The following is a 26070-nucleotide window of genomic DNA, read 5'->3' as shown; positions in this document are numbered from 1 at the left end:
CATGCTTGCTTATCCCAACAATTTATTATTGATACTGCTATTGGAATATTTCTATATGCTTCTGCTTTGCTATGCATTTACTATCTGCTATGTATTTACTGTTTTTCTATCATTGTATTCACATTGATAATTGTATCTTTAAAATATATAAGTATATTGAAAATGTCAGAAATGCAGTGTTTGAGATAAAACCAAGAATGTTTATAACTTTCTCCATCTTGTTTGCAAAACAAAGCACAAAGCATAGACAGAATGGTCTATGTTATGATAACATGTAGAGGATACGTGAGTGTGAATGAATTTCTCTTCCTGGGACTTATGGCTGAAACTGGAGGCTTGGAGGTGCTGAAGGTTATTAAGGTGACAACAACTGGAGGGTGTTTGGAATTCATCAACCATAAACAAATGTTATAATTCCAATGCACATCTGAGTACCCTAAAAGAGATGCCGTGATCAGTGCCATCGATAGGCACCAAGCTGGCAGGAGAAAGAGATGCAATCCTGAGAATACAGATGTGCCAAAAGACTGACATCGTTACAAATGCCAGTTGACTGACTGATAGATGAGATACTAGGGCTCAGTGAAGATATCAAAAGAACATTAAAACATTATCTGACTATAAAGACACCCCAGCTTCACCAGAAGATTTGAGAAGTTTTCTACCACAGCCTACCACCTGAAACTCTGTGAGTGCACCTTCTTCTCCAAGTCTCCACTTCCTTGCTATAGCGCTGGTTGGCCACCAGCTACTTGCATGTGTGTGAGTATGAAAGATCAGAACTATTGGGTATATCTAATTTTGCATTTTATCATTCCTGCTTACAAAAGCACCTCTGGTTGTGTCAGTTGGATATCTTTTAATAAATCTTTTAAAGCCTGTTATCTTGGTGTGGTCCCAACACTCCTTCTGCTTTTTCCTGTTCTCTCCTGGCTTGTTCACCCAAGAGTGGCTTTGGGTTCATTAAGACCTAATTACCTGACACTACATGTCATGTGGCCTCCACCTCCCCTTCTAGCCATCCCTGTGCTCATCACCAGAGACCCTTCTTCATGTGCCTTGTTCATGGGAGGCTCGGAGGGTGGCAACATGAGAACTGGACTTTTCAATGGTGGTCCACCGGCTGTGGAATGCTCTCTCCCAAGGGAGGCACGCTTGGCACCTTCTTAGTCCATCTTTACACGCCAAAGACCTTCCTTTTCAATTAGGACTTTGGCCCTTGAGGTATGCTTTCTTAGTTTCTTTCATTTGGGTTTTACATTTTTATATTGCAGGTTTTTAAAGTTGTGTTATATTATATGTTATTAAATCTGTTTTATATTATATGCTTTTAAATCTGTTTTAAGTTGCCTACAGACCACTGGATATGAGGAGACCAAAAAATTAAATAAATAAATAAACAGCTCTCCCTATCCTCCAATTAGGCCCTGTTTTTTAATGAGATAGATGAGAAATGCTTCTCCTTGGTGGGTTTAGTTATATCACCAAAGATGCTGCTACTTGCAACTCGCTTTTTAAATTCTCATCTGATAATATGGCACAAAAGTAGTCCTTTATAAGAGAAAGTGTAAAGATGAAGAACTCACAGCAGTATGCGGTTCCATATAATGATTTAATTTTATGTGCATGCCTCCCTAAGGTGGGAAAATTTCCAGCACTTACACAGAACCTGTAGAATTCCAGAAAAGTCTGGCTGTGATATTTGGCTGCTGTTTTGCAGCTCTGCCAAGGGATTTGTGGACCTTCAAGCACAGTGGGTAATGTATACCAAAACAATGGGATATGAACAAGTCGGTATTACCAACAGAGGTGTAGTCATCTGGGGTTGCAGGGGGTCATCAACCCCTTGCTTTTTTGGAAACTAGATTCCAGCTGGGTCCCTGTGTCGCCAGCATCCTATGAGCCAATCAGAATGATAGGGAAATGTGTTAGTCACTGAGAAGACTTTTCTAACATGATTCCTTGTTCTTTCATGCTGGTTGGAGGTCCAGAACATATTGTGCTGGGGGGGGCATTAATCGGCCACTGTACCTAGAAACATCAAAGAACACCAAATTGTTAAAAGCACTGAAAATGCTGGAGTATACAAAATATGTCAATAGGTACATAACCTTGACATGACATCCTGTCCTGGGGGCTGCAAACATTTTTTTACTATGGCATTTCAAAAGGAAATCTTGCCTCTTTCAAGCACTGTTTTAGTGGTCATGTAGCCAGTTACTTGTGTGCATAAATAATGACAGAGCTGCATTTATGATATTTTCACCCCAAGTTCCAGTAAAAGCATGCCATGACTTCTGGACTTATATGGAACAAGCAACAAGCATATGAGTAGACTGAAATTTACAGATGCACAAACTTACACATTTTAGATGTTGCTTTGGTTAGATAGGGGAAAGAGCATCTTTGCATAAGCCTCTTTGTTTATAACCTTGATGATACGTTCCAAAAATAAGTTTTTGCTAATTGACACTGTCACCTGAGATTGTGTTCAGTACTCGCAGCAAAAAAGTGACTATCTGTGAAACATTCAGTGGATGACAGTGAAACACAACATGTACGGTACGTAACATAACATTACTTTTTAAAAAAAAACCACAAAGAACATATATTCAACTTTATTCAGAACACTCTGTCAGATTTGACATGCCAATATTATTTTCTTTAAATAGCAAGTTGATAAGCACATTAAAGAAAACCTTTAGAGGATTTTTTAAAAATTATCTTATTAGACTAGAAGGTAAATGGCAATACTGAATTAAGTATTTTAGATTCCTAAGAATATCATAAGAACATAAAAAAAGCTTGCTGGATCAGACCAGTGGCCAATCTAGTCCAGCATCTTGTTCTCATAGTAGCCAACCAGATGCCTTTGGGAAGCCTGAAAGCAGGACCTGAGCACAAGCACACTCTCCCCTCCTGCAGTTTTCAGCAACCGGTATTCAGAAGCATACTACTGCTGCCCACGGAGAGAGAGTATACCCATTAAAGCTAGTAGCCATTGATAGCATTATCATCCATGAATTTGTCTAACACTTTTTGGCTTGAAATGCTAACTGAATCGAATTTCTCGCCCATCCCTAATAGTAACATAACCCTTGAAGAGTTAAATATTAGAACTTTGTATTAAAGGCTAGTGTTAGACTCCACCCCTTGGACTTTCCTTTGATCTGGTTTTCTGTTTCAGTTTCATTCTCTACCCAGCCAGCAATAAACAAGCATGTTTGTTTGCCTGCAGTAAGAAGTAAGAGTTCGCTTATTCTTATAATGAGCAGAGCAGGAGTGGGTGCTTATTGATAAAGGTGATATAGAAATAACTTCAAGCAACCTGGAAAACTGTCTATCCTAAGTTACCCTTTACTCTTCTAATAACTCACTATACTCACAATCATAGTAGCTATTTTTCTTCTTTTTCTTGAATACTTGATGGCAAAGGATGAAAACAGCCCTAGAGCAATAGGAAAACTGCTATACACACTACAGGTAGCTGGTGTCTAGTTCTCAACCAGGCTTCTAAAGAGGTAAAGGACTTCCCAGCAGAAACACAAGTGAGGGCAGCACAAGGGCAGCATCCAGGGTCGGGGTCAGTCCGAAATCAGAGTCCCAAAGGGGTCAGGCACAAAGCTGGGTCAGAGAACCAAGCAGTCAGGAGCCAAGCAGTCCATCAATAACACAGGTCAGGTGCAAGGCAAGAGGCAGGTCCAGAGTAGTCCAACGTTGGGTGTAGCATCAACAGTTAATCCACAGACAAGTCAGGTATAGAGCTGGTATATAAATTTGTATATTTGTTTTTAATATTTTTAATTGTTGTAAACTGCCCAGAGAGCTTCGGCTATGGGGCGGTATACAAATGTAATTAATAATAAAAATTATTAATAATAATAATAATATAGACATTGTTCCAGCAGCTCTTCCAGTGTAGCACTGGGGTTTTATGCTGAAGCTGCTGAACCAACCCCAAACCTCAGCTGACTCCATTAATCCCCTGCAGCCAGACCTCTACTTCCGAGGAGACCGGGGCTGTAGTTGGGAACTCCTCTGGATGGGCTGGGTCTGCCTCTGGTGTTTGAGGTGATGTTTCTCCTTGGGTTTGGGGGCAGTTCAGCTTCTGAACTTGCCCCAGGTGCCGACAACCCATTCTGGGCCTCGTCATAGGACCCTAGCTCCTCACCCCCAGATGGAACCTGAAGCTGGGCTGGGTCCAAGACCAGAGCCTCCTGGTCTTCCTCTGATGAGGACTTCTTGGCTGGCATCTGACATCTGAATCTGACATCTGGCTGGTTGGCCACCTAGGCTGTAACTCAGGTCTAATTTCTGATTTACCCAATGTGTGCAGCTCAGCATGAAGCCTTTTCAAGGTTTCTGGACAGAAAAATCAATGCAGCAACCAGTAAAAAAACTGAATGCTTTCCACAATTAGTTTCCAATCACTTAGTGCTTTATATAGCAACCAATTAAAATGTTTTTTCCCTTGATTATCCAACAGGCAGGAAAATCTAAAGGTCAGGAACAAGATTAGAAGGAGGGGCTCTCAAGGAGGAGTTAACACCATTTGATATTCCCTTGTTCACTGTATTCTTAACATCCTTTTCTCTTATGAATAAAAAAATATGCCTGCCATTTAATTCCTGATGGCTCATGCTAACTTGATCTTTCCTTAGCCCATTATGTAAGGGCTCATCTACATGGGAGCATTTTTTCATAGCAAATACACTGCTTTTACCTTTGCTATTGATTTGCACTGTCCACAGTTCTTGATGAATGGTAGCTGCCAATTGGTTTTCCCATTCACGCAAGTAGGCAATCCTCTGAGAAGAATTAGTTTTGCAGTTTCCTTGTGGCCTTGATGAGCATGCTCAGTTTGTTCTACTAGCTGCAGTAGGTTCCTTTACAAAAAACCCAGAAGTGTGAACGTCTCTGTTTTCCCTCTCTATTTTTGATAGGATACAGCTGAAATACAAACCTTTGTTTGAGCAGTGTTATGCTTTTGTGCACAAGTTAGGAGAAAAAGAAAATAAAGGCACCATTTGCAGCAACATAACAAAGGCCAACAGAATGGACGAGAGCAGCTGGAAGTTGCTTGTCTGACCGCAGGAAACAAAATGTAAGAAGGGAGGAGGAGATAGTGGGCGTGGAGAGGGGAACGATTGACACACCCACCTAAAAGCATCGGAGCAAAGTGTCTGCAACCACTAGAGAAAGGGAGTGGAGACTTTTTTCCTCCACTTTTTGTAATATCAGAGGATTGGGTTAATACAGATTTGAAGGGGCAAATTGTAATAGCTTCTGTTTGATGGTTCATGTGAACCATGCAAATTTAAAGATGTGAGTAGCACCAAACACATAGTAAACTACTGTGTAGATAAGCCCTAATTAACACACTCTGCGTGGAGGAGTGAGATGGAAGGACACTGTCTTTCCCTTTCCCTGGCCCTCACATCCTCTCTACCAGTGAGTGGTGTGGGGGGAATCAGCTTGCACTATGTGCCTCCCTCTCAGTGCCCCACCTAAAAATGTGGCTGTCCCACCTAACAAGGCTGGCTGGCTGGCTACAGAGCTGGGTGGGGGGTGGGAGGTTTGTAGATGATGTTGCTTTCCTTGGAAAAGTGTGAGACATCTTAATAATGGAATTATTAACTAATGGGAAGAAAATTGGAACAAATGAGTCATTTACATTTTATGTAATTTGTCTTTCTTACTGGGGGGGGGGACTGACAAGATTACCAAATGAATGTGAGTCCTTTATATATCCAGAAAGCTACACTTTTTTTTTCTTCAACAGCTGAACAGATGTGTGTATGTATAGCAACTCCAGATCATTTTTGCTCATTTTTCTTTTTCCTGCCTTACCCTCACTTTGAAGCACTTTGTGTCTTATCCCTTAATTTTGATAGTATTCTGAATGGGGGGGGGATAGTGGGACTTGCAACAAAATATTGTCATGTGAGTGCTTCTGTTCTCAGTTCCAGCAGCCAGCCATGGACTTATCTATGATACTCCATTCATTCCACCCTCCAGATTCCCATCTCTCCCCAAAGCACTCAGTCAATATTCCATGTCCACTGATCATGCTCAGTTCTCATTGAGATGTTTTATGGCTTTTTCTCCTTAGAAGATTTTTGTACTTCTGAAAACTTTGGTACTCCCTCAATCCTGCTGATACCTTCTTGTGCATAGGTAGTGCCATTTTTACTACATAAAGGACTAATACTCAGAGAATTGAGTTTGCCGTTAGTATATATGACGTGTTCTAGCATCAAAAGCATTGGCCCCGATTTAGGCAGTAGTAGCCCCAGGTGGAGATGCACATTAGAGTCTGCAGGAAATACAACATTCAAGAATCATGGGGATCGAATGAGCATCATAATGTGCATCTTCATCTGCTGTGTGCATGGCTCTTCCTTGATAGCTTGGGGCCAAGCAGGAAATAAGAAAAAACAGCCCTACTGGATCAGACCTCCAGTCCAGCATCCTGTTCTCACAGTGGCCAACCAGATGCCTATGGGAAGCCTGCAAGCAGGATATGAATGCAGTGGCACTCTCCTGCTCACAATCACCAGCAACTGGCATTCAGAGGCATACTGCCTCCCATACTAACTGGAGGTAATATATAGCCATCTGTACCAGTAACCACTGGCAGCCTTATCAAATAATCCTATAGGAGTGATATCTTTGTTTTTATCCTATGTATCTGCTAAAAAGGCACATGTAATTCAAAACTTTTGAATTAAAGGGTGCTTTGATTTTGAACAAATATTATAAAAATTATGATTATGCTTGCTACAAGCTGGATGCCTTTGTTAAATTTTACCTTGTCAGAAAGCTGTACCAGTCAATCAAGAACACCATCCGTCACCTCAATTGAGACAACAGGTAAATGCAAGATAGAACTTAGATGGCGCAGAAAGAGAGAGAGAGAGAGAGAGAGAGAGAGAGAGAGAGAGATGCATATGCAGATCATAGCTTCATGCTTGTATTGTTAATCTTGAATAGCTACTAGTACAATCATCTTGCTGTGTGAGATGTAGTTGACCAAGTATCACTGACACTTACTGAATGGAAATCTCTCCCACTGCATCATTTAGCAAACCTTTTAGAAGTTTTATTGCATTTTATAAATATCTTTAATTTCTTTGTGGGTTGTACATATCTGTTACATGGGAGCCACTCAACTAGTAAGGTGGTTGTTTTTAAATGTGATGAACAGCAGCAAGTTGTCCCCTCTCCTGTAGGTTGTTTTGAAAAGGAAGGTGCACAGAGCCACACAACTAATGTAAGAAGAGCCTTGCTAGATTTGAACAAGGGGCCATCTAATCCAGTATCCTGCTTCTCCTGGAAGCCAGTCAGATGCCTTCTAGAGTAAGGAGTGAAGATAACAACCTTCTGTTGTTAGCCCCAGCACCTGGTATTCAGAGACATGCTGCCTCTGAATGAGCTGATATAGACCTATCTTTCTAAAGCAAGGCAACGTGCTCTCCCACCTCACCAGCCTTTCCCACACCCAGTCAATTATGAGAAGATTTTTTTTATTACATTTAATTCACTTGTCCTCCAAGCAGCTCAAGATGGCATGCATAGTTCCCATCCATTTTCTCCTCACAATAGCCCTGAGGTAGGATAGGCTGATATATGGCACAACTGGACAAGGTCATCCATGTTATCCTTATAACAAAGATAAAAAAGTTTAGGCTAAGAAAGAGAGTGTGACTATCCCATGTTCACCCAGCAAGCTTCATGTTTGTTCAGGGATGTCAGCCTAGGTCTCCCCTACCTTCATCTGACACTCTAATCACTCCACCACACTGGTTTTCAATGGGTTCTCTGGCTAGAGGTCTTTGGATCAATGGTTTTCAAAGTGCCTAGCCTCACAGAGCCCTTTCCACATAGATAAACCCATGTGTGTTTGCTATAGAGTGCATTCATGTTGCACATGGGATATTGGCAATTGTGTAGAAAGGGTCTTGGAGTTCAAACTCTGGGAAGCACTGCCTTATTCTGTTTATTCAGATCACCCACTACTGATACGGAAGGTATGAGAGCAACCAGCTTTGATCTGGGACATTTGCACATTCCGACTGTTAGAATCAAGCTATTGGAGAAGCAGAGTGCTGTCCAGGGAGATTCCACATGGAACAAGAAGGCTTCCTCTGTCAGTGGCATAGGGGCCACTGAATTCCTGCATTGGTATGTTGTCAACCACTTACATTTCCTTCATTAGATCCCTGTTTTAGAGATCAGTATGCTCTCATGTATCCTTGATCCATGGGTGACTTGGAGCAGCTCCTTTGCATGGGATATAGTGGGACAAAACATTCTCTGCAAAATGTCCTTGAATATAACAATGTAGCCTCTAACCTTGGTGGAAAATAATTAGAAACCAAAGGTAACATACAGGAAATGGTTTGTATTCTCAGAAAATTGAAAGAGCTGTGTTTTCATGCTGGTCTCAAGGCCGCTGCTGTTGAGCTGCTTGACAGAACTGTTGCTACTTTGTTTGGTGAGCTGCTTCCTTATTTGTTTATTCAATCAAGTTGATCAATCTGTCTTTTTTACAAGCTGCCCTTCAGTGCAAGAATCCCAGGGAACAAACCATTTAAAATCGGAGCTACAATAAAAGCACAGGAGCAGCAAACATCACATCTGGTGGAACTATAAAAACAATTTAAAAATCAGTTATAGAACATAGTGGATGACCTGGCTGGATTTTCTTTAAAAATAAAATCCATTACCTGGCACAGAAAAGACAAGTTTTTTGTCAAACAAACCTCTCTAGAAAGGACATCCCAAATTTGAGGTGCCATAACTTCTCCCTAGCCACCACTCACCACCCACCTAAGCTTAGATAGTAGGGGAAGCTGGAGGGTGGGTCACTGGTGATTAATGAAGAGTTTGGGCTACAACATGTGGAAAAAGGTGGTCCTTCTAATAGCCAGGTCCCAAGCTATTTATATGGATAATGACCAGAACTTTGAATTTTGTGCAGAGATGGACTGGAATTAGTGTAACTGTTTAGGGGAGATATGTTCAATGTGACTGGTCCTAGCTGGTAACCTAGCCCCTGTATTCGGTACTAATGGAACTTTACAAGAAACCTTCAAAGGCCTCTCCACATATAATGCATTACAGTAGTCCAACCTAAAAGTTACCAGTGTGTTGATAACAATGGCCAGACTATCACTGTTAAGAAGGAATCTTGAGGCAGCATCCTAAGCTGGTGAAAGGCACTGTTCGCTATGGAAATGATTTGGATCTCGCCAGCAATAATGCTGGACTCAACAGCAGCCCCAAGCTACAAAACCTGAGCAGCCTTCAAGGGGAGTGCAACCTCATCCAGAACAGAATGAACACCACCTCCCTGGGCAGATGAAGCACTTATCCAAAGGGCCTCTATCTTATCTGCATGCAACTTCAATTTATTGGCCCTCTTCCCATCCATTACTGCTTCCAGACACTGATTCAGCAATTTCCATCATTTCATCTGAGTCTGATGAAAAAGAGAAACAGAACTTGGTGTCCTTAACATACTGATGGCATTTCAAATTTCCAAATGGCCCCTCTCACTGTGTGTTTTCATGTGGATGTTAAATAGCATGAGAGACAACACAGAACTCTGCAGGATCCCATTACACTAATGTCATGGAGCTGAGGCAGCGGCCTCCTCACAACACCTTCTGGAACAGGGCATCCAAACAGAAGTAAAACTCTGAAATACAGTGCCTCCAGTCTCCAAGACAGACAGCCTATCCAGAATAATACCATGGTTGATGGTATCAAAAAACACTGAAACGTCCAGAAGAATTTGCAAGGTCACAAAATCTGCTTTTCCTTCTCTCTGTCATAACCACATAACAAACCGATGTACACCACACTAAACTAGCAGGACTATTTAGGGTGTGGGGTCTGATGTTTGCATTTATTTTGGGTTTATGTACAAAATTAGGCTGTAAGTAAGGCTCCATTATGATTCTTCCCTCTGATGATGACTACAGATTGAATATAATACCATGGCTGTAGAGATTTTGCTAGGTCATTTTAATATTGGAGGATAAATCAGGGATAATCACTTAGGGTATTTTTCAGCACAATATATTTTTGGAAGGTACTCAAATCCAGCTTACCTTAACCACAGGCAATTAAAGCTTCATCCAACCATTTCTACTCAGCTCCCCTTTAATCACTGCCTCCATCCTCTCCAACCTCCTCGCTCATATACCTCTGCTTTCAGCCAAATGCCAGCAGGCTCTCTTGCATGTCTTCTTCTGTTTTCACTTGGGAAATCCAGAGCCATTAGCCTTGATATCACAGAATGTTAATTTTCCCAGCGACAGATTAGTTCAGGGCTGAATATTCAAGCTTGCATGTTAAAGACACCTAGCGTGCTGACTATTTTCTTTGTATTCAACAAGAAGGGGAAAGAGAAGAATCTATTTAGGCACAGTTGAGTTTCCATTACTGTAAGTGGAATCCAACAAAAGATTACCATGTTTACGTGCTTACACTGATTTCATTGGGTCGTAACTAACCTATTCTCATTTAAATGTCTTTGAAAGGGGAAACCATAGTTTGTTCACAAACCAGGACATCAAACCATCTTGGTTTGATATCCTACTTTATAAATTAACTGGGGATTGTACAAACCAAAATTTCCCAAATTCAGGTGAGACAGGAAGCTGCAGTTTGCTACAAACTATTCCTGAACACTTTAAATTTCCTCCCATATGTGAAGAAGGGAGAGAAAGCATGCACATTCTCATAATGCTAAATGATGATTTATAATTATGTCAGAATGTGGCCAATGCCTAATGAAAATATAAAGATGCCTTATACCAAGTCACATCACTGGTGCATCCAGCCCAGTGTTGTCAATTCTGATTGGCAGGGATTCTCCACGGTCCGAGGCGGAGGCCTTTCCTCACCACCTGCTACCAGGGATTCACCAGAGGCGCTGATGATTGAACCAAAGACCTTGTGCCTGAAAAGCATGTCTGCTACCACAAAGCTGTTTCTCCCTCTGAGGAGAAATGTACCCCTGTGCTGTGTACAGACCAGGCAGAGAGGCACTTTGGAATACCTTCTCCTCTCCAAGGCCTCTGTAATATTCACTAATAGACAAAAAACCTTGCAGTTTAAGAATGTACCTATAGTCCACAGCTATTTCTATCAAACTTTAAAAAGCAGGGAAATTGGGCAGCTATAGTGAATGCACCAGGAGACCTGACCTCGTCTCTGAGATATTGTACTGCCCTACAAATTGGTCAAAATGCAAACACCATTTGGGTTGGTCTTTCACAGTCCAATCCACTTGTTGTGTAGCTTGGAAGAATTTGGTAACACTAACTGAACTCATTGAATAGAATGGTGTGCAATGCCCAAAAACCGCCGTATAAGCGGAACAAGCACTGTATGAATGGGGCTTTAGTCTAATTGCGTCTAAGTGAGACTGCCACATTAGCGAAGCGCAATAAAGGGGCCCCCTACTGTACTACTGCCTTTAAAAATGGAATACTGACATGTACTTAAAAGGAATTTTGAATGGGTGGACTTTGTTTAAAGAGGATTTGGAAACATGTAAGCTTTCAGATAACAAAATCTTCTATGCCCTTTCGTAGTGGGCTTGCCATTCTCCTGTTACTTTTTTAAAAAACGAATCATACAGTTCCTGAATGTAGGTAGCTCATTGACAGCATAATGGTATACATCTTTACACAAAGGTAAGTTTCAGTGTGTTCAGTTGGGATAACATTCACTCTGCATAGGACTGAATCCTCCATCTGCATTGCAAAAGATATTCCTAAACAATTTCCATGGAAATATTGGCCATAGCCAAATCTGCTTACCTACAGGCAGGAACTTGCATGCTTCCTTTTTTTTTTTTTTTTTTTTCAATAATTTTTATTCAAATTTTCATAAAACATACAAGACGAAATCATAAAACATTCAAAGACAAAAAACAAAATCAAAAATAGTTAAACAAAAAATAAAAATAAAAATAAAAATAAAAATAAAAAATAAAGAGTAAAATATTGACTTCCCATTTGTCAAAGATCAGATCAGTTATAAATCTATAATATATAACAATCCTGTCTCTTAAGTCATATTATAAAATCACTTTCCTCCAATAGTTATCTTACTTAATCATCAAATCTCATAAACATTACTTTATTCTTTCCACAAAAAGTCAAAGAGAGGTTTCAATTCTTTAAGAAATATATCTATCAATTTTTTTTTTCCAGATAAGCATATCGATTAATCCATCTCATTACTAATTATGATAATCTTATTGTCATAACCATAGTCAAAATAAACATTTCAATTAATCCATCACATCAGAATCTGTTAGGTTCAGTAATTTCAGTAGCCATTGTTCTATTATCCCTATTAGTTCCATTTTCCATCTTCCATCTTCAGTAGTCTTGTTAAGTCCAGTAATTTCAGTATCCAATCTTCCATTATCAGTATTCCATAATAATCTTGCTGTCAAAGCCATAGTCATATAGTAAGAGTCTGATGGGAATTACCTCTATCCCAAATATTTTCTTGCCATCCATTCTGAATAGGTTGCTGAAATACTGCTGTAAAATCATATCTCTGTTCTTTTTTTCAAAATACACTGGGTCATCTCTTGAAAGTTTTTCCATTGTCACATGGCTGCAGTTAATTCCATAGATTTTCTCTATATTGGGCTCCATCACATCATTCCAGTCCAGAAGATTATCCATGCCATTGATAACTTTATCTCTAGAATCTTCATTAATTTCTTCAGAGATAACATTGAGTTCCAAACAATAGATTTTATTTCTAAAGTCCATAGACTCCAAATCTTTTTCCTGTTCCACGTTTGTTCCAATCTCCGGGGTCTCCTCTCTCACAGGGACCCCTGTTCCAGTCTCCAGGGTCTCCTCTCTCACAGGGACCCCTGTTCCAGTCTCCAGGGTCTCCTCTCTCACAAGGACCCCTATGTCTTTAATCTCCTGTGTCTCCAAACAATAGATTTTATTTCTAAAGTCCATAGACTCCAAATCTTTTTCCTGTTCCACGTTTGTTCCAATCTCCGGGGTCTCCTCTCTCACAGGGACCCCTTCCAGGGTCACCTCTCTCACAGGGACCCCTATATCTTTAATCTCCTGCGTCATTTTACTCAATTCAATTTTCAACTCCTTACAACCCTGTCGCAGGTTTTGTTTCGTTATCTCAATCTCATCCATTATTTTCTGAAACATAGTTATTTCCAGATTCTCAGCCACTTTCTTAATTGCCATTTTAAAAGAAAAATATAGGAAAACCACTTCTTATTTCAGCAACAATTGGGTTAATACTCCAAACTTGGTGACATCACAGTATAAACAGAGCAGACAGCCTTATCTCTCCATAGTTAAGTAAACAAAATGCAGTTCCCAGGATCGAAACAATTAATGGCAGTCGTCAGAAAACAGATTCGTCAAAATAAAATAGACCAAAAAGAGAGTAGTCTCAGACAATATAATATTCTTCAAAATAAAAATCTGGAATAGAAATCCCTCTTCTGTGTATATCTTTAGAATGCAAATCCAGGACAGCTTTTTGCAACAAAAACAGAGATAAGCTATTAATTAGTGCGTAGCAGAGAGAAGTTATGGCTCCCCAGTGAGATGTCAAAAACCGATCAATCTGGCAAATCTCTTTTAAACAGCAACAATTTAAGTCAAGTAAAAGAAAAATATAGAAAGAAGGGTGCTTGCCTGTTAGTGCGTTCTCTCTTAGAAGATAAGATGAACGTTCGCTTTATCAGATAGAGCTTGCCGTTGAAAATCCGTCCCACCTTCGTCGGCTGGACCTCGTCCCATAAATTAATGAGATCTGGTCGTCCCAACAAAAATAGGCTTTGAGGTTAATCTCTTCGTTTCTCCCTACCCGGGAGAAGTTTAATCAGTCAAAAAAAAAAGAAAAAACTGACTGATATATCTGAATAAGCTTCTTTTGAGGCAGGAGCCCGTCTCAAAAGCAGGCACAGGCTAAGTCACCCTTCCCGGAAGTCGGAACTTGCATGCTTCCAAAACAAAGTGTTCTCCCTCTATTCTAATTAATGTATAGCAATAGTTGCTAATTATGTAGTATCATAATGTGGTGCAGTAGCCAATCACATGAAGTGGAAAAACACATCGTGTGACAATGTCACAACACGAGGTATACAACACGATCTCAACACAGGGATACTGTTTGTGTCTCGTGTATCTTCAATGATGTGCTATTCCACTGTGTAGAATTTTATTAGACAGCTTTAGAATTTTTCATAGCTGTCTAAAGTGCTGCTGAGATCGGCTTATGTTCCCATTTTCCATTATTCAAACTAGGTCCAGGAAAATGAATTACATTATACCGCACTTTAATAAACTTCTGTGTTTCTCATCGTTTACTGAACACTTTTGTAACTCAGTCTATGAGTTAGGTATAGCCTATGTTAGATATAGCATTCTGCATTTACTCTTTAAAGGAAAAAGCCTCTGAAAAAGATATGTCATTGCTGGGGCCTTCAGGATTTCTAATTAAACCTTTTAATCTTTTAATGGTTTCCATTTATATCTCCCTCAAGCTACTTGCTATGGTTTATGAGCTCAAATTATCACCCCTGCAGAGAGAGGTAGCACATTTAGCTAGCTGCCTTCTCTTGCTCAAAAGTCATAACCTTTTGTCAATAAACAGAAAAATATTACCAGCAAAGTGTACCTTTTCTATGTTATTAGGAAAGGATAAAGTTTTAAAATGGAGAGTGTTCAGCATTAGCAGTTTCTATGACCAGAGTCATAAGCTGTACCTCAAATATCAGAGTGGCATCTGAAAACATCATTAATATTTGCCCTAAGAAATTTTAATTATAGATATACATATACTTAAAATATAAAAATGCCAAAAAAACATTGCTAGGGCTGCTTTTCACATTATAGTTGTTATAATGCTGCATACGTTAACTTTCTGAGAGTGTCACATCTATGAAAAAGTTTGAGTGATTAAGACTAGTTTTGCTTGCTTAATGATGGATGGATTTTTAAATTTATGCAGGTTACAACAGTATGCCTAGTTCCCAGACATCAATGCTGCAAAAGAAGTACACGAATCCCCTTGTGTGTGAGAGCCAGACAGGAAACATTTCTTAGAGAATGCCTTTTCCCATATCAACCTGCCCATCTGAGACTCTCCTGGTGGTCCCTGTGTTAAATGAGTGCATAGTGTAGGGGTCTGTGGAAGAGCCTTTTTGGTGGTGGCTTCACATGTGTGGAATGACCTCCCTACTGGGTTGTGTCTTGCCCCCACTTTATATTTATTTAGATGTTAGGTTAAAAACACCTTTTTTGTCAGTCTTCTAGAGGTTGATGGGTAAAGTCATATTTAAGTGACTCCCGCTCTCCTACTTCCAGTCAGGAGCATGGGAAGGTGACTATCATGTTGCACCTGTATTGAACTGATATATTGTGTAAATAAGGTAATGGATAACATTTATTATTATTATTATTATTATTTATACCCCACCTTTCGGCCAAAGGCCCTCAAGGCAGCTTACAAAGAAAAATAAACACAGGTATAAAAATACAATATAAAAATACAATAAAAATACAATAAAAGCAATACAATGTACAAGAATTAAATTAAATAACAAATAACATTATAATAACAAATAAAATTAAATAACAAATAACATTATCATTATCGGCAAGAAAGAGGAGGTGATGTTAGCGGGGGTGGCAGCTCCAGAGAGGCAGAAGGGCGACAGACATTTGTTACAGTGCTGTTTGCTCTTTCAACATTGTCTTCCTCTCCATGTCCTCGGGCTCGCTCAGCTGCTGCTCCCCAGGCTTCTGCTGCTGCTGGTGGTGACAGTTTATGTCGGTGATGGTTTATAACATGATGAGTTTGTATTATACTTAATATGGTAAGCAGAGTTAGTTAAGGGAGGGACAGTGAGTGAGATGGACTGTTAGGGAATGCTGCATGTGGTTGGTTGAGAAAATGTGGGATGGCTGTTTATGTTTGAGTACTTGGGGCACTGTCCCTGTTTTTATATAGAGAGGAAGACATGACAGTTGAGGAATAGATAGGGCTGTGTTTATGAAGAGATAGGGGTTTGAACTGAGAGGGGTAGGATTTGAGTGAAATAGGGAGAATAGGGCTCAGTGATAGTTAGGGTCTTGGTTCGTGGAGTAGTGTTGGGTTAATGACTTCTTATTGTTTAATACAGTGTAACATTGAAGTGGACACACATCCTCACATCTTGAAGTGTATGTGGACCTAAGGTAAGGGTCCTAGTGACAGCAATTTACAGTATGTGTTAGAAGGTGATGCCTTTTAGGGTAAAAGCCTAGAAAGAAAGGGTATTGCCCTTATGCCCCCTTCCTATCCCCCTCCCACCTGTATGTTTAATTAAGGCATTTTTAAAACTCTAATTAAACATTAGCCTTGCTCCTGAATTTTGGGAGTGGCTCTGAGTCAGAGCGGGTTGTTTTTGGGTTAGCCCAGGGTGGGTCAGCCTGATATACCCTCCCAGATTGGAGCCAGGGGGCAGATCAGGGGTCCATGCATAACCCTAGTGCTATTCCCTTTAAAGCCTGAAGTGGCATGGGCCCAGGATATTTAAAGGGACACTTACTTCCACATGATTCTGCTCACCTATTCAAATATGCCCAGGAGGTCCTGCTCTGCATTCCTCCATCTCCTAAACTTTTGTATGTTTGGTGGTTATGGAACAGGCCTTCTTAGCTGTATCACGCAGACTTTAGAATTCCCTCCTGTGGAAAGCCCACCAAACCTTTCTCTTCTGGTTTTTCAGGCCTCCAATTGGAATTATGTCAGAGCTCTGAACTAATTGGCTTCTATCTGGCTTTCTTTTATTGTTTTTCTGCATTTTATTGTTTTCTTATATTTTAACGTTTTTCTGTACACTGCTTTGCAGGCTTTTGCAACAAAGTGGACTATACATTTCAAAAATTAATTAAATAAATCATATCCCTAGTCTCTTTCTCTACACTTGCCATCTTTTGCCTTCAATCACTAATATGCAGAGCTTGGAAAAGTTACTTTTTTGAACTACAACTCCCATCAGCCCAATCCAGTGGCCATGCTTGCTGGGGCTGATGGGAGTTGTAGTTCAAAAAAGTAACTTTTCCAAGCTCTGCTAATATGTAGATTTCCTATGAGCAGTTGAGAAGAATCTGTGATTTCCTCTAGTAAAAGACTTTGCCATGTGAGGTGTACCTGTGGAACAATTAATTGCAATCAACTTTAATAGAACAGTACTCGAAAAACAGTTCATTAATTTGATTGACTCTGAGCACAGTAAGTGATTAAACATGTTTCAGTTTTCTTTGACAATTTAGGATTTGCTGAAGCTCAGTTGATATTTCCTCCGTTTGGTAGATTTCAGTTGTGGCTTCCTATGTATGGAACACTCCCCAGTGAGGTCCACCTTGTCCCTTCACTAACATCTTTTTGGTACCAGATAAAAACTTGTGAGGTTTTTCCAGGCTTTTGATGGGCTAGGGTAATTATGTTTTTGCTGTAGGTGTGCTGCCAACGTTTCTTGCAGCTGTGTGTGTGTGTAGGGGGCTGCATATTTTTATGATTACATATGTTTTTGTATTAACGTGTTAATATTATAATTTATTTATGTTTATGTCTTTAAATATATTATAAGTTGCTTGGAGACCCCCATGGAACCTTCTAGGGGCTGCATACCAGTAGTGGATGAAGCCAGATACAAAAGTGAGCAGACCAATGGATGTGACTCTTATCTATGGGGGCTGCCATACCTGCTCGCTTAGTTTGCCAACCCCCACCTACCAGCACCAAAGCTCCCCCCTTGTTGCCAAAGCTCCCCCCTTTGCCCCCCTGGGGTGGCAGAACTCCCACCTCCCCCCACAGATTACCAGAGCTCCCCCTGCCCTCCCCATGGGTCACCAAAGCTTCCCATTTTGTAAGTGTGATGCTTACAAATATATATAGGAAGATATTCCAGCCATGCAAGTCAGACATTTCTACGCACACATCTCTCCACATTCCAGTCAGAGACAAGCTGTCAAGTACGGTGTGGCCTATAGTAATGGGTGTGGCCTCTAGAGCCAAACAGAAAGGCCTAGAGGCTGAAACTCCCCACCCTTGTTTTAGGCCATGGGCCATCCCTGCTACCATGCTTACTACCTTGCCTTTGGCAGCAGTTATTGGGAGGGATTATGCTTATTTCCATGAGATTTCATCTGGCCAGATTTACAGATGTGAGAACCCTGGAGATCCAGTTGGTTCTGAAGATCAGCAGGGAAAAAATATTCCAGATGCCTTTTACCCCAGACACATTAAAGCACTGGAAACATCCGATTCTGGATTGTTTTTTTTTACTGAATTTGATGGTTACTTGTTCTGATCCTGCAGGGCTGTTCTTATGCTGTATCATAAGGGTCTTACCTCAGTGACAATGCACCTGCTTTGAATGGTAAACATCCCAGGGTCAGTCTCTGTATCTGTGGGTAGGGATGGGAATGTCCCCTGCCTGAAACACTGAAGAGCTGCTGCCAGGCAGCACAAACAATACTGAGCTACATGGTCCAATAGTCTAAGTATAAGACAGTTTTCAATATCCCCTATATTTTAATCTTATAAGCATATGGTATAACATATTGAATCATAATGCTAGCAAACCATGTTTTTTTCTTTTTTTTAAAACCTGGTTATCTTTTAATAGCCCAAAACTTGAGTAACTATAAAAAAATGTGCTGGCAATTTTTTTAGCAGATTATACAATGGCATGCCCGATATTGCTTCCTCCAGTATAGCTACTATAGAGAGCTATCTGCTTCCAAATACGGTTCTGTACCTTGCTGTGTTGTTTGCATTCTTAGCTCCTAGGTAAGTAATACAGTCAGCCTGTTCTCTTAAGTAAACTTCAAACAGACATGGTGGATTGGCTGCTTCTCATGCTGTCCCAGAAAGTCATGACATGAAAAGATTGCATTTATTATGGTGCTTGTTATCACACTGAAGCAGCTGTTGACCTCACAAAACGAAAGCAAGGGCAATTCAAACTTTCTAGTTGCTCATCAGGGGATACTGAATACTAGCATATACATCTATTCTCAGTTCATAGTAGAAGTTTATATATATATATATATAGGTATGAATTCAGCCACAGAATCACTGTATGTGTCTCTGTGTGTAGCCCTACCACTATCAAGACTGAGAAACTGCAGGGGGCACAATTATTCCACAAGACACAGAGCATGGAATTCAAAGAGCTCCTTCACGCACACTGAAGAACTTGGGTATACTTACTAGAATTGTTTACTTCTCCTCTCCAATGCCAAATCACAAACTCGCCTCTCAAAAGATGTTTGCCCAGAGACACAGGACACTGCTCCCTGAGAAACACAAGATCCTTGGACACATCTAATCCTCTTTTTCTTTGGTTGTTGTAACATCACCCCATTACTTGCCCATGGGTTGTGTGTGTGTGTTCTTTTAAATAAATTCAGTTAAGCAATATAGTTGACACCAGCTGTGCTAATTAAGTTGCTTTATTTAGCTAACAGATGTACTTTGGTACTACACAGATTTGACTCTACAAAGCATATAATACTTCACCAGTCAGCTACAGGGAGACTCCCTTCTCTAGATCTTAACAGTAGCTGTTGCTGGGTCACACGCTCATCCTGCTCTGTTCCTTAATGGTAGTATGTGAAATTATGGTGGTATGTAGAATCTCCCTTAACAATGGACTGTCAGCTCCCTTTATGCCCAGTGGGCTGTTTCACATCCCATGGGTTGGCCCCTTGTGCAGCCAATCAAGATTAAGGCATGTGCATTTGTCCTGATAGCCAGCTGTTGTATGAGTCTACCCATTCCCATGCATCCCTATTTGGGCTTGTTGTGGGCACTCCTTTGTATTACCCTTCCTGTCCTCTCTGTGGCCTGGAGCCTCCAGCCCCTCCCAGTCTGTTCTAATTAGACTCCCTTTTGCCATCTACTCTTATTACATCCTAATGCATCATTCATTCTCTTACAGCATGAACTCTAAAGCTTCTAGTTATTACCATGGCATATTCTCAAGCAGTTTCAGACCCTTATTTAGGCTTCAAATAGGGCATTAAAGGGGCAATTGCCAGATTCCACATAACTCCAGACAGTACAATTTCATTTGACAATACAGCTGTGTACACACCATACCGTTAAAACATATTGAAAGCACATTCTCCCACTCCACTCCAAAAACAGAATCCTGGGAACTGTACTTGACCCCTCACAGAACAACAATTCCCAGCACCTTATCAAAGTACAATTCCTGGATTCTTTGGCAGAAGGATATGCTTTGAATGTGCTTCAAAGGTATAGTGTGTACACAACTATTGCTTCCACTGCCACCTTTTGACCATTTGCATCTACAATGCAATTTGTGTTCAGATACAGCGAAGTATGAGGGAAATGTTGTACGTGTATACAAATACTGAATGTGCATACATAGCAAAAGTTCAAATGATCACCACTTGACACTACATACATTTACTAGTCTTGTTGTGATTTTTAATGTTTATATTTGTTAATTTTTTAAGTTTCAAAACCTCACAATCATACAGAACAATGAAACAACAAAATGAACACAGAACCCATCTCCCCAGGTAAGATATATGTCTTTTGCATCATTATGGGCACGATCTTCTGGACAAAATAGTCAAATGAATCATTGTTCCCATTCTTTATGCTATTATGTCTTGTAGATTGAACCTGAACACAGTTGGTTATATTTTCATTAAAAAATGTCATTAATATATTAAGAATTGCTAATAGGGAGGAAAAGAGATAGAAATATAACACCTTCCATTGATAAAGTCACGCATATGTGACCTTTCTTCAGTCTGTTATATAATTTGGGACCCTTTGGCATTTGGATCTTTTCAGAACCTAGATGTGTCTCCAGACGTATTGCATCAGACTTTATGACTGCTGTTAACAGCTGGTCGTCAATTTTATATGGATCTACTGAAGCAAGCAAAAGATGTTGGATATTTTTTTTAAAAAAGGGTTTACTCTCAAACACAGAGAGAACACAAAGAGGAGTCAGATGGTGGAGATTCATGAAGAGAAAAGATGCCAGAGCATGCTATATCTGGTAATATAATTTTTTTGTGAATATAATTTGTGAATATAATTTGTTTTAAACTGTTTTTAATATTATTTGTATATTGTTGTGATCCACCCTGGGATCTTCTGGTGAAGGATAAGTGCTAAATATAACAACAACAATAACAACAACAACAACAATATAACCATGGGCCTTTACAGGGATTTTTTCTGTTTGTGTGTGTCTGTGTAAAGTCAAACACTGAAGCAGGCTAGTTTCTTACAAAAAATACTGTTTGTATGTTTTGCTCATATTTCAGGTTCTACAAATGCCAGAAACGTTGTTTGGCATTCAGTGCTAGTCCTACTCAGAGCAGACCCATTGAAGTTAATGGCCATGGCTAAGGCTGAAATCCAATACACACTTACCTGGGAGAAAGTTCCTTGAATCCAGTGGAGCTTACTTCTGAGTAGACATTTATTGGATTGCACCTAATTTAGGTGCATTAATTTTGGGGGGTTTACTATGAATAAGGATTAGCTGAATACAACCTTTACTTTTTTAAATGAAAGATGGGAATTCATCAGGGGGGTTGTCCCCCTATGGACACCCATGAAAGTAACTGTAATTTGATGTTAGATCCATGAACGAAGAAGGAATAAATAGAGGCCACAGAAATTTCAGGAGAGAAGAAAATAGAGGCACTCAGGATCAGAAGAAGAGATGCTATAGGTCCTGAAAATGGGTCTGTTTCAGAACTGAGGACTTTCCTACTCACACTCTTAGCCATTAGGTTTCACCAGGTCCACCTTGGATCTGCTTTGCTCCCTTCCTCTCCTTTACATGGGGTTCTGGCTAATTCAAAGTCAGGCTTACAACAGCAAGCATTCTCTTGACCAATTAGCATTCTCAAGGCAGTGCCAGAGCTACATAAAACCATCTCTACAATTTTCCTTTAAGTGCCTCAATTGCTTGGTGCCAGTTGCTTTGATTTGTATGTAATTACATTTCACCCTTTGCTTATTTTTAAATGACATGGGGTTCATCTAATACATTTGGAAAGTGAACAGTTCAGGTAATTAGAAATACTATTTACATATGGTTTCTTTCATGCCACGCTCCATGGAAGGGATGTGGGGAATTCAGATCATGATGTTTCTACTGCATAAGCTTCATTCTCAGCTTCAGTCTCTAAGATCTATTTCACACATTTCTAGCCAAGGTTTCCTACCGAGTGTTTACTCAACATAGGGAGCTGTGTGATATGAACGTTTGCAAAAATTTGTCACAACCTCACACATTATATTCTTAGGTGTGCACTGAAAAAGTTGAACCGTGTAGCCCCAATGCCTTGCAAAGAACACTGCTTATTTTAACAGTGGCGTCACTAGGGTTGGTGTCACCCGGTGCGGTAACTCATGGTGTCACCCCCATGGACCTCCTCTCATACCAGACCATACAGAATCCTTAGTAATTTTTTTGTACTAATGTTACTCGTAAATCGTAATTCCCGTATATCACTGAATGTAATGTCAATAGTAGTGACATAAACAACTAGCAAAATGAAAATTACACCTTTAAATTACAATATCATATGCACAGCCTAAATGTATTTACATTTATACATAGTTTCATGTGGTTAAAGTGAAAATTCAGTAAGAAAACAATAGAATTCGAAGTAAAAACGTTTAAGAACTACATCACCGTGCTTGGATCTTTTAAAATCTGTATTACAGCAGAATCTGCATGTTTGTGCAGAATGCAGCAGCTAGACTCCTGATGGGGGGGGGGCAGACAACCAACAACCGACAACATGCAACATCCCTGCAAAAGCATCTGCACTTGCTCCCTCTTTGCTACCAGGCCCCATTCAAGGTTCTTGTGCTGATATACAAAGCCCTGAATAACCTGGGATCCAGGATACCTTAAGGACCCTCTGAGCTCTGAGACCATCCGGAGGAGCGTTATCAGTTGTCCCCTGTGTTTCAACCAGAAGTCAGGTATTTAGTGTCACTCATGCGACAGGCACCCTACTTTTGACTTCCAATAGTCTCTTGAAGACCTTTTAATGCCAACAGACCCAAGCAGTTGTCTGAAACTGATCAGCCAGTCACTGTATTGTTTTTTTTACAAATGTTGTTGTATGTTTTACATAGTTGTACACTGCCCTGTGGTTTTACTATACAGCGGTACACAAATACTTTTAGATAAATATTTATTACATTTATATCCCACCTTTCCTTTAAGGAGCTCAAGGTGGTATACAAACGTTCTCCCCCTCCCCATTTTAGCCTCACAACACCTCTGTGAGGTAAGTTAGGCTGAGAGACAGCAATTGACCCAGTGAGCTTCATGGTCCAGTGGGGGATTTGGACCCTGGTCTCCCAGGTCCCAGTCCAACACTCTAACCATGATCTTTATAAACAAATATTTGTTTATTTACAAATAAAGGCCCCAAACGGCTTAGAATCCACTTTTAAACAATGGGTAAGTGGTATATAAATATAATCATTATTATTCTTTTTATTTATTTGGTATGACTTGATGCATTCATCATAAAATTCATGGAATTTATATTCCGTCCCTAAGGGAGACCAGGGTGGCAAACATAAAACACAAGAATTCAGCAAGAAAAAAAAATACCAGAAGCAGTTAAAAACAGTCCAAAACAACAAGCACATTGTAAAGCACGGTTAAAAATATTGTAAAACACAGTTAAAAACTTTCATAAGTTGGCCAATTATCTGAACTTGGGAACCAACAACCCACAGCACTTCCGTCTTATTAGAATTCTGCCTCAGTTTATTGGCCCTCAGGAGAGCCAGTGTGGTGTAGTGGTCAGAGTGTTGGACTATGACCTGGGAAACCAGGGTTCGAATCCCCACATAGCCATGAAGCTCACTGGGTGACCTTGGGCCAGTCACTGCCTCTCACCCTCAGGGGAAGGCAATTCACCTCTGAATACCGCTTACCATGAATACCCTATTCATAGGGTCGTCATAAGTTGGGATCAACTTGAAGGCAGTCCATTATTGGCCCTCATCCAGCCCTCCACTGAGTCCAGGTACCAGTCCAGGGCTAACATACCCTCTCCTGATTCAGATGTTATAGAGAAATAGAGCTGGGTATCATCAGCGTACTGCTGACACCTCACCTCAAAGTTCTGGACTGGACCTTGTTACTGAAATGGACTGCCTTCAAGTCAATTCTGACTTGTGGCAAACCTATGAATAGGGTTTTCATGGTAAGCGGTATTCAGAGGGGGTTTGCCATTGCCTTCCTCTGAGGCTGAGAGGCACTGACTGGCCCAAGATCACCCAGTGAGCTTCATGGCTGTGTGGGGATTCGAACCCTCATCTCCCAGGTTGTAGCCCAACACTCTAACCCAGCCTTTCCCAACCAGTGTGCCTCCAGATATTGTTGGACCACAATTCCCATCTTTCCTGACCATTGGCAAAGCTGGCTGGGGCTGATGGGAGTTGTGGTCCAACAACATCTGGAGGCACACTGGTTGGGAAAGGCTGCTCTAACCAGTACACCACATTGGCTCTCAGGACCCTGTTATTACTGTTATTAATTCATGTTTTTATATGTTTTTATAATGCTGTCTTACTGGTTTTTATGTTGTATTTTTTGTATACCACTTAGAGATTAGAAAATATTAAGAAGTGTAAAAATACTTATAAATAAATAAAATATACAATATATTTACATCCTTTAAAAAAATCTAAGTTTCTGAGAAATAATGAAACACATTTTATAGGGGGCAGGAATTATTTTCTCTCTTTCTTTCTATAATTATTTTTGAAGAAACAAAAATAGAACCTGCTAGCCAAAAGCATCAGGTTACACACCAGCTATTATGCAGGAATCCTCCAACGCGATCGTTATCTCCAGACCTTTCTCTGGTCACAACAGCAAGAGATGCCTGTTAATTTGTTGCTGGTTTTGTGACAGGCATCCGCCCTGATTTCCTTATGCAAAACAGAACTACTGCGCAGAGAAATCTTTACCACGTGAAGAACCGAGGTAGACAGCAAAGTTTAGTAGCCTGGGATTTCCTTGCTCTGAGTGTTAATAGGAAGAAGAGCTGTAGCAATTTGCCTTTCCAAATGTCTATCTCGTAGCTGAGAGAGGGTGCCCAAGGTATCCCTTATGAATGTTGGGTTGAAATGCCGGGGGCGCTTAAGGGTAATTTAGGCAATGAGAGAAAATACACCTGTTCCCCCCCTTTTTTTTAGGCTCACAGGAAAAACTAGAACTCTCCCTGCCAGTTATTCCGTCCCTTACCAATCTTGGCTAAGGAGGCCAGCAGGATCCAGAGGGTGATCTCAAAGGGGATCTGCACGTGGGGGTAATCCAAGGTGAAGACGTGCAGCCTGGTCTCCTCGAAAGGGGTCCCACTTGGTGCCGCCTGCAGGATTTCCGCTCTGGGAGTAGGACTGATACCCATCATTGCAGCCGACTCGGGCAACCCAGTTTCCAAGAGGGTGGAAATGACGCCAAGCTGCAGGAGCCAAGCCAGCAGCAGCAGCGAGGGAGCGAGTCCAAGGACCAACCGGGGACACCCACCTGCCTGATAATGGCTGCAATGCCGCTCGAGGCCCCGGCCTGTGGGTCCAGCCGGTGCATCGTCATCGTGTGTCACCCCCCCTCATGGTGTCACCTGCGTGCGGCCCGCACCACCCGCACCCCCTTAGTGATGCCCCTGTATTTTAACCCATAGGTTAAACATATTGTTATTTATTTCTGTTGTCTGAGTGGACAGTGAAATGTGATTGCCTCTTTCTCTGCCTCATCTGCACAAATGAAGCTTGTACAGAAAACTACATATCTTCTAAAATTACAAGAAAAACGGTGTCACGTTAATTTGTTCACTTGGGATGGTTCTTTTGCTTTGATTACACAGATCACTGGGCAATCATTCCATCTTTCAGCGACTCCTCGGTAACAGAATTCAGCAAGTCAAGGTCAAGGGAAATATTATTCAAACCTTC

General features: G+C 40.6%; 1 long non-coding RNA gene across 1 annotated transcript; it reads left to right on the top strand.

Annotated features, from left to right (window-relative positions):
* The first annotated feature begins 19586 nt into the window (after positions 1–19586).
* On the top strand, positions 19587–25851 carry LOC133384350 (uncharacterized). Its single transcript, XR_009762525.1, has 4 exons — positions 19587–19706; positions 20565–20630; positions 21052–21121; positions 25315–25851. It is a non-coding gene; the product is annotated as an uncharacterized LOC133384350 (long non-coding RNA).
* Positions 25852–26070: the final 219 nt, after the last annotated feature.

This window comes from Rhineura floridana, chromosome 4 (genome assembly GCF_030035675.1).
Source record: "Rhineura floridana isolate rRhiFlo1 chromosome 4, rRhiFlo1.hap2, whole genome shotgun sequence".
NCBI classification, from domain to species: Eukaryota; Metazoa; Chordata; class Lepidosauria; order Squamata; family Rhineuridae; genus Rhineura; species Rhineura floridana.
This window is presented reverse-complemented; position numbering and strand designations above follow the sequence as displayed.